Here is a 9613-nt window from a genome sequence, read left to right on the forward strand (position 1 = left end):
GATCACAAAGTCAACTGCAAAGTCATGAATTATGGAAAGAAATGTGTGGGAAAGAAGGAGAACTGACAAGTGGAAGCAGGTAGCAAAGAGTAGAGAGGAGAGCAAGAAAAGAGCCTTATGTCCATGCATATAATTGCAATGAAACAAAATATATTAGTAATAAGTCAAGAAACATAATGTATGTCCGCATTAATATTAAGGTCAGACAAATCAATGAATGGGTTTTGTAAATTTCCATAAGATTAAAAATGTGCTTGCAAAACTTGGACAAAAACCATAAAATAGTTGCATTCGGACTGGAGAGATGGTCTAGCATTTAAGAACACATATTGAAGCCTGATGTAGTGTTTCACACCTTTAATCCCAGCATTTGTGAGTTTGAGACCAGCCTGATCTACATAGTGCCTAGTCTACATAGTGTGTCCCAGGACAGCTATATAGTGGGACCCTGTCTTGAAAAAAATGAAAAGAAAAGGAGCACATACTGCTTTTCCAGAACAACCAGGTTCAATTTCTAGCACTCACATCAGGTGGCTCACAAGCACCTGTAACTCCAGCACCAGGGAGATCCAAATGCTCTGGCTTCAGTGGGAACCAAAACTCATGTGCATATACTCCACATTATCACTGACACACACATGCACGCAACTGAAAATAATATCAAACTTATAAAAACTCAGGAACTCTAGACCTACAGCTAGGGAGCATGCATGGGACTGAACTAGGCCCTCTGCATGAAGGTGACAGTTGTGTAGCTTAGTGTATTTGAGGGGTCCCTGGCACTGAGACCAGGATCTATCTCTGATGCATGGGATGGCTTTTTGAACCTCATACCCTATGGTGGGAATCCTTGCTCAGTCAAAGTGGAGGGGTTTGGTCCTGCCTCAACTTAATGTGCCAGGTCTTGTTTAATTTCAATGGGCAGACTTTCCCTTTCAGAGGAGTGGATGGGGAATGGGTGGTTAGTTAGATGGTTGGGAAGCAGGAGGAGGGAAGTGAGAACTGTTATGGTATGCAAATGGTTAAAAATTTAAAAATAAGAGAACAAATGAATCTTTATAAATTGAATTAATGGCAACTAACTATGAAAATAGATAGTTTCTGGACAAAGATAGATTTTGGCTTTTCTTCAGAAGTTTAAGGGCCTGGTGGTGATACTGGAATTGACAGATCATTGGACAAAGGTGCTATGTGGTACAAGGCAGCTTAGCCACAAATCAGCCAGGAAGTAGGCCTGAGTTTCAGTGTACAGGAAGGCAACACCAAACTCCAAGAAAAATTACAAACAGGCACCACCCAGGAATGGGTCAATCAACTTCAAGGGGAAAGTATGTTATATTCAAAAGAAATACCTAACATTCCAATGATTATAGATATCATCAGATATACTTTAGCCTAGGATATACCAATCTTCTTTTTCCAAGACAACCCTAGACCTTATAAACCCCTCACCCCAAACTTTAGTACAATAAAAACCCCACCCCAACTGAGTTTGAGGCTCTTGGACTGTACTGCTGTGTCTGACACACAGAGGGTATAAGGTCAAGCTAAAAAAAGGCTCTTTGTTTTTGCATATGCATTTGGACTACTTGCTGGTCTTTGGAGGACTCTACTATCTGGGAGTAACATGTGGGGACTCATCCAAGATCCTCCCAAGCCCAGCAGGACCATCTCCTCTAGAGCTTTCAGCCGGATGATAAGTTTTCTGTGTCTACTTTCCTTTCACGTCTTTCTGCTTTCGATATTCTTCTGTAAGTGGGCTCAATATCAGTAAGAGGTTGTAGATTGTCTAAATTGACATACAGGAGAACCACAGGCAGTGTACCTGAGGAGACATCCAAGGGCCATTCCATAAGGGATTGAATTTTTCTGGATAATTTGGGTCCCAGGGCCCTTCTGTAAGGTATTGGATACCTCGGGTTTCTGTAGAGAGATGGTTCTGTTTGCTCCCACATAAGGTCACCATCTCAGTTTCAGTTCTGCCTCCAGGCACTAGGAGGAAAGTCTATCTCTTATCTATTCATTTTCTTTAGTGTTGTGATGTTATTTGTCTTCTTTTTGACTTAGACTGATGATGATGTGGGACAGACTGAGAGAACTCCTTTTTCCCTCACCTTGATTCTGGATACTTTCAGGACTTTAGAAATATGGAAAAGGAAAAAACTATAAAGGAACTAAAAAGGGTAAAGTTACCATCTTTTGTTGTATGAATCAAAAACTCCTGATTTTTGACAAATCCAGAAATCTGGACCAAATACTTACATAGTCACTTGGAAGGACCTTGTTGAACCCCCTCTGCCTTGGTTAAAACCCTTTATTTCCACAGCTCTGAAGAACAAGACCATTTTCTCCTTACAAAAAGCCAGATATGCCTAAGTATTCCTACCCTGTGCTGCAAGGGTGTACAGAGGATGAAATCCTTTCCTTGCCTCCACCTTAGCAGCTGCCAACCCCCAACTGATCAGGTCGACGGGAGGCCCAGGAATGCTAAGAGAATTTTGGAAGCCCACCAATCACCAGGGGACTGGCTTAATGAGAAATACCCCTGGCATCCACATCTATTGTTATATGGATATACTTCCTGAGGGTGATCAGCCAATGGGATAATGAGGGCAATTGAACAGATGCCGTATTGGCCATTCACCACAAGTGATCTTTATAACTGGAAAAGTCAAAACCCCAGTTCCTCAGACAATCTTAGGGCCTTTATTAACCTTTTAGATTCTTTTGCAGTCACCAGCCCATGTGGGATGATGGTCAACAGCTTTTGCAGATTATGTTCACCACAGAAGAGAAAGAAAGAGTTCTGACAGAAACCAGAAAATTGATTCTGGGACTTGATGCAAACCCAACTCTCAACCCAGCTTTAATATACCAAGGCTTCCCCTGAACAATGCTAAATTTCAACTTGGCAGAAGGTAATGAGAGGATCTGGGTCTGCCCACAGGTTCTAATGGGAGATTTTCTTGCAGCCACTTGTAGGCCAACCATTTTGACCAAAGTCAGTAGTGTCCAACGAGAAAACACACAGTCTCTGCCAGCCTCCTCAGAACAGACTATTGAAGCATTTAGTCCATATTCGTCTATGGATCCTGAAGATATCAAGTGTGGTCATGGCCTTTGTTAATCAGGCTGCACCTGACATTAGGCACAAAAGATAGATAGGCTTGCATAAAAGAGCATCCAGAAGCTGTTAACAGTATCTCAGAAAGCGTACATGAACTGAGAAACCTTGGAAGATAAACAAATGAGGGTCATAGCTGTGGATAACACAAAGCATACTTGAAATATGGCACGAACCCTCCTAGTATTCACCGCAGAAGATCCAGATAAAAAGAAGCACCAACTGAGATGCCTAGCCAGAGGCCAAAGTTAGGTCCTCCACTGAGGATGCCACAGGATGCAGAAAGACCAAAGTGCTTATTTCCTTGCAAGGAAAGGGATATTGGGCTAAAAAATGCCCCAGGAAGTACAAACGAAAGAACTATGACCCAGACATGACTCCCACTGTGTGCTGGTTTCAAAATCAGGCAATCTCAATGACAATGGGAGATGGGGTTCAGACCTTCTCCCCAGTCAAGAAGAACTATCAGAGTGGAATGGAAACTTACAGAAATTTTTGTAGATACTGGAGCTCATAATTTAGTCTTTTTTTTTTTTTTTTTTGGTTTTTCGAGACAGGGTTTCTCTGCAGCTTTTTTAGAGCCTGTCCTGGAACTAGCTCTTGTAGACCAGGCTGGCCTCGAACTCACAGAGATCCGCCTGCCTCTGCCTACCGAGTGCTGGGATTAAAGGCGTGCGCCACCACCGCCCGGCTCATAATTTAGTCTTAACCAATGCCTAAGGGAACCTGTCTTAGAAAAAGTCCTGGGTACAGGGAGCCATAGGTAAGAGCCAATGTTCATGGACTACCAAAAGCACATTGGATTTTAGAATGGGCAATATATCCCATTCATTCCTAGTAATAGCTAACTACCCCTACCCCTTATTATCAGGAGATTTACTCACTAGGGTTAGAGCTCAGATCACATTCAATAAGAATGGAGTCTCAACTATATATCATGAGGGACAGCTAATCAAAATCCTCACCCTCCAGCTTAAGGATGAATATAAAATACACCAGGAGCTGCCAACTGCCCTTCAGGACATGACCAGGTGACCAGACCACTTCCAGAGTCATTCACAGAGACTGGGAGAATGGACTTGGCAAAACATTGAGCTCCACTTATCATTGAGCTCAAGTCTGATGTTATCTTCAACCAGGTGCGGCACTACCCCATGTCCTGTGAGACAAAGGAGGGAATCATCCCTAATATCAGGCACCTCAGTGAACTACGGATTCTGGTTCCTTTCCAGTCATCCTGGAATACTTCCCCGATACCCATTAAAATGCCAAACCCAAATGATTACTGGTCTACACAGGAACTTTGAGAGGTCAATTGCAGGGTTATGGAGGTTCACCCCACCATGCTCAATCTATACACACTTTTTAGCTCAATTCCTCCTACCTGGGCCTGGTATATAGTATTGGATCTCAAAGATGATTTCTTCAGCCTGCCTTAGCTCCAAAGAGCCAGTCCTTGTTCACGTTGGAATGGCATGGCCCTGTAAAGGGATACAATGGAAAACTCACCTAGACCAGGCTATCCCAATGGTTCAAAAACACCTAAACACTCTTTGACAAGGCCCTAAATGAGTAACCTGAGGGATACTGGAAGAGAAACACACAGGTCTCTCTCCTGTCTCATGTGGACAATCTCCTGACAGCAGCTTACACCAAAGGAGATTGCAACGTAAACACTGGTGATTTGCTTACTGCCTCGGGAAACTTGGGGTACTGGGAACCAGCTAATAGGCCCAAATCTGTCAAGTTAAAATTATTTATCTGGGATATTTACTTAAGGGAGGGCAACATTGGCTCTCTGAAGTCTATAAAGAGACTGACCAAAAAGCCTGCTTCAACTTCCAGGAGGGAAGCAAAAAATTTCTTGAGTTAGCTGGCTCTGACACTGCTGGATTCCCAGCTTTACTGAGCTGGTTAAGCCACTCTTTGAGGTAACAAAAGAATGCTGGCTTTTTCAATGGACTGAGGGTGAGGACAAGGTCATTAATAGAATAAAAAGGCTCTCCTCTAGGTGCCTGCACTGGGATTGCCAGATATCACCAAATCCTGCCATCTACATGTAGATTAAAGAAAAATAATAAATAGATAAAAGGGTCCTTATTAAAATGCTAGAACCTTGGAAAAGGCTGGAAGCCTATCTGTCAAGGAGAAGTGACTTAGTGGCAGCAGAACGGCCCCATGCCTAGGATCACTGCAGCTACTGCCCTGTTGTTCAAAGATGCAAACAAGTTAACTGTGGGCCAAGACACCTCATCACCACCCTTCAAAACATTGAGGGTGTGATAAAACAACTTCCTTACCAATAGCTGAGTAATGTTTGGATGGGTCACTATCAAAAACCCTTCTGTAACCTACCTTGTATCTGATTTCTTCCAAGTGGGGCCTTAAACCCTACATTCCTGTTCTACAATCTGGATCTGGATGCCTCACTACATGACTGTGTAGAATACTGAGCTTCGTACATGGACTGAAAAAGATCTACAAGACCAGCCACTGCAGGATGCTAACTGAACTCAACTGATACATAGACAGGAGCCATTTTATAAATCATGGCAAAAAGTACATGAGGGAGCCTGTGGTGACAGAGGAGGACATTGTTTGGGTGACAGCCTTCCCATCTGTATGTATCATACATATGTATCATATGTATGCCCAGAGAACTGAACTGGTAGCCTTGACTATGCACGGGAAATGGCAAAGGGAAAGAGGCTACCATATTTGATAGTCTTTGAAAGGTATGAATTATGCCTATCCATCTGAAATACACTTCTGCACATCTAGAAAACATAACTAACATGACTACAAAGCTTGACTATTAAAGGTGAGTGTCTACTTACCTGTATTTTTAATTATACATTGAATTTTTAAATTAGCTGAAAAACACAATACCTTAATTAAGAACAGAAATATACATATAACAAAATTGACCTTACATTTGCATCAATAAACCAATATCAGTGCCAATGTTAATCTCTATAGATATCCCTTTTTAAAGTAAACAAACTTTTATAAACAATCATTTAGGGAATTTGGTTGTAGTTCTCTCCAAACTGCTTCCGGCTGCTGTTTATTGGACAAAGTAATGTTTGGAGGGTGTTCACAGTGACCTTTTGGAGTATCTTGGGCCATCAAGCCACATTAGTCTGGAAGAAATGCACAGGTTCTCATCCTCTTTTCCAAAGCAACATATCCTTAGATTTTGAAGACAATATACCTCTAAAGTATATATGTTGGTTACTTAGCTCACTCAGAGTCAAAAAAGTTAAAGAAAACACAGTAATATACATACTCCAGATTCTCTGTGTATATTCCATCCTTTTTATTTTTATTACTATATTACCTTTCCTATGAGTTTACTGTGTTTATTAAAAACTTTTATTTTTTTAAAGAAAAATTTGCTTCTTTTTATAACTCTCTATACTCTTTTTCTTCTCTCTCCCAAGCCTATGCACATTTTTAAAACACATTGTGTCTCATTTAGAGGTTTTTTATGTATCTATCTGTCTTTATTGTATATTTTTAATTATTTTCTGTCCTAGAGAGCTTTAAAATAGTAAATAGTTTGATTGCAGAAGCCCTGGGTTCTGGCTTTGCCTCTCTCTGCTTTTCAAAATGGCATAGGTACCATTACTGTCAGCTCTGGGACTGCCAGGTAGGAGTCACACTCACCACTTTACCTCTGAGAAGGAGCATGCAGCATATAAAACCCCCTTTTTTTTGAGTAATAGCCAAATCTTCCATGCAGTGCACTGTGAGGCCTGGAAATATCTCTGTGTATGGCAGCAGGAATCCCCCATGCTCTCCTAGTAGGCCTGATTCCTTCTGTTGCCTGTGAAGGCTGCAGGGAGAAGGTGATGAGCCTTGAGCATGATCTCAGCTACTTTTCTTCTGATGCCAATTGGGCACACAAGCACCTGAACCCACAAAAGCCATCCAGTGCTCAGCTTGTTGAAAGAGCCAGAGCAGTTTGTGTTGCTGTTTTAAAACTTCACAGATTTTTTTTTTCTTTTGCTACTACAGCTGAATCAGCAACACCTCTCTTAAAGGAGCTTCAGCATGCCACCAGCAAGCACAGTCTATCTTGAATAAGATGTGTGGCTAAAATTTGTTTTTTTGGTGTCTAGAATTCCTTTCCAAAACCCCTCATGTTATATATGGATTTAGCTAGCATATGTTAGTGTACCAATTTGTTGTATGATGCTGCTTGTTCATTTCTGGCTGCCCAGACCTGAAATAACCACACAGAAACTGTATGAATTACAACACTGCTTGGCCTATTAGCTTATGGATATTTCTAGCTCACTCTTATATCTTAAATTGACACATTTTCTATTATTTTATATTTACCATGTGGGTCATGGCCTACCGGCAAGGTTCTGGTTACCGGCTTGTGTCCTTCTTGTCTGGGGACTCCATGACATCTCTCCCACTTCATTTTCTTTCTCCCAGCATTCAGTTTAGTTTTCCCCACCTAGCTTTATTCTACCATATCACAGGACAAGGCAGAATCTTTATTCATTAATCAATAAAAGTATCACATATACTGAAGGACTTCCCAAATCGCTTCATAGGATCCAACATTCATTTCTAGACAAGAATTCATATATACATAACTCCACACAGACACAAGTACATTCACAAAGTTCCGAATAAAGAAAAACAAGGCCTTACTTTAACATGGCACAGGTGTGGAAAGATAGCTCAGTGATTAAGAGCACTTACAGAGAAACCAAATTTGGTTTCCAATATGCAGTTGGTGGCACAACCACTTGCAATTCCAGTTCCAGGCACTTTGATGCCCTCTAGACACCCAGTTACCTTCATAATATAGTATACAGAAACTCATGCAAGCACACATGCACATAAATATTAAATAAAAATTCATGACATCAAAAATTTTGGATGAATGAGGCACTATTATTGTATAAATTTCAATTGTACCAGAACATTATTCAATATTTTATTTGATTAATTATAGTTATAATGTGGGTTCTCATTTCTTACATGACAGACAACAAAAGGGGTCTGTATTAAGTGAGATTTCAGCACCTTTAATTCTGACCTTGGCTATACTACACAAGTAGTCCTGGAACTGAATGTGAGAGTCAATAAAATAGCAGTATTTTATTCTGAGCAATGATGAGAACTTACATCAAAATAATATGCATAATGAACCCAAGAGGTATTTTCTAGTGCTTCCCCCAGTTATAGCACAGACTTATTGCAGCCTTTGTTCTGAAAATAAATGTGTACTTTGCACTGTGGATGCCATCATAAAACACATAAGACTGCCTGAATTAATTTGACACAGATTGCCGGACTACTGTATATTATCAACTGTACTGTTTTTACTGCCATGAAAATTGTCTTTTCTCCTAAGAAGATGGAAGTTATTTAGAACATGTTTTAAAGCTATCCTACTACTGTTCCCTTTTACTAAAGTATCAGATTAGTACACCTTTGGTTTACATTGTCTTCAGCTATTCGAATTGCTGACAGTAGATTTTTATTTCTGAGAAAAATTTTATTGGCCTTTTGGATAAAATTTATTTGCCAGGAAGGATGATCCCATCATGAACCAGTGCATGGCTTCCTCTTTGCTGATTCTGTGTTTGGCCCCAATGCAGGCTGTCCTGCGTTTCTTGTCTGCAATGCTGAAACCTGGCCTGCCCAGCACCACATAGAAGTCCAGGCCATAGATCCCAATGCTTGGGTCATATCTGATGCCCAGACCAATGTGTTCTTGAATCCCAAAGCCGAAGTTCCCAGTATCCAAGAAAATACTTTTCCGCAACTCATACTCCCGTACCTTCAGGCCTTTCTCCAGAATTTCTTCTGCCTTGGCTCCACGGACTGTGCAATGAACAGCAATCTTTTCATTTCTCCTGATGCCGAAGGACCTGACGGTGTATCTAGCTTTGGAAAAGACAGGTGTCTGGCCTGTGAGCTGCTCCAACACCTTGGCTGTCCGGTTCAGTCTGTCTCCGCTCTCTGCAACACAGATATTGAGGCAGAGCTTGCGGATGCGAAGTTCCCGCATGGGGTTCTCCTTTTCACCTTGACCTTGCGACATGATGGAGGGCAGGAAGAGAGCTGACAGTAGATTCTTAAAAAAATCAGATGTGTTTTGGTATAGGATTAGTGCTGAGTTTCCAGAAACTTCTAAAATTGCCATTTTTTTCACAAAAATGTTTGTTTGTGAAACAATGTTCCACCATTGATGAGTATGAAGTTAAACTCTGTTTCAACTCTGAGACATATCAAAGACATTCTTCCTTCTTTAGCATCAAACATTCAACCAGGAATTCTCTGTGTAATAATAAACAAGGAAATCTAATTAGTACGTAAGTTTGCTTTTGTCTTTAATAAATCTTCAAATGATATGTTATATGTTATATGATATGTTATATCCCCAAATTACTTCAAGTAATTTTAGGATGTCTTATCAGTAAATGTCTGATTTGTGCACCTATTATATATAACTATATA

The 9613-nt window shown here is 40.7% G+C and overlaps 1 pseudogene; it reads right to left on the reverse strand.

Moving 5' to 3' along the window:
* Positions 1–8670: 8670 nt before the first annotated feature.
* LOC119828133 lies at positions 8671–9197 on the reverse strand (annotated as a pseudogene).
* Positions 9198–9613: the final 416 nt, after the last annotated feature.

Source organism: Arvicola amphibius, chromosome 12, assembly GCF_903992535.2.
Source record: "Arvicola amphibius chromosome 12, mArvAmp1.2, whole genome shotgun sequence".
NCBI classification, from domain to species: Eukaryota; Metazoa; Chordata; class Mammalia; order Rodentia; family Cricetidae; genus Arvicola; species Arvicola amphibius.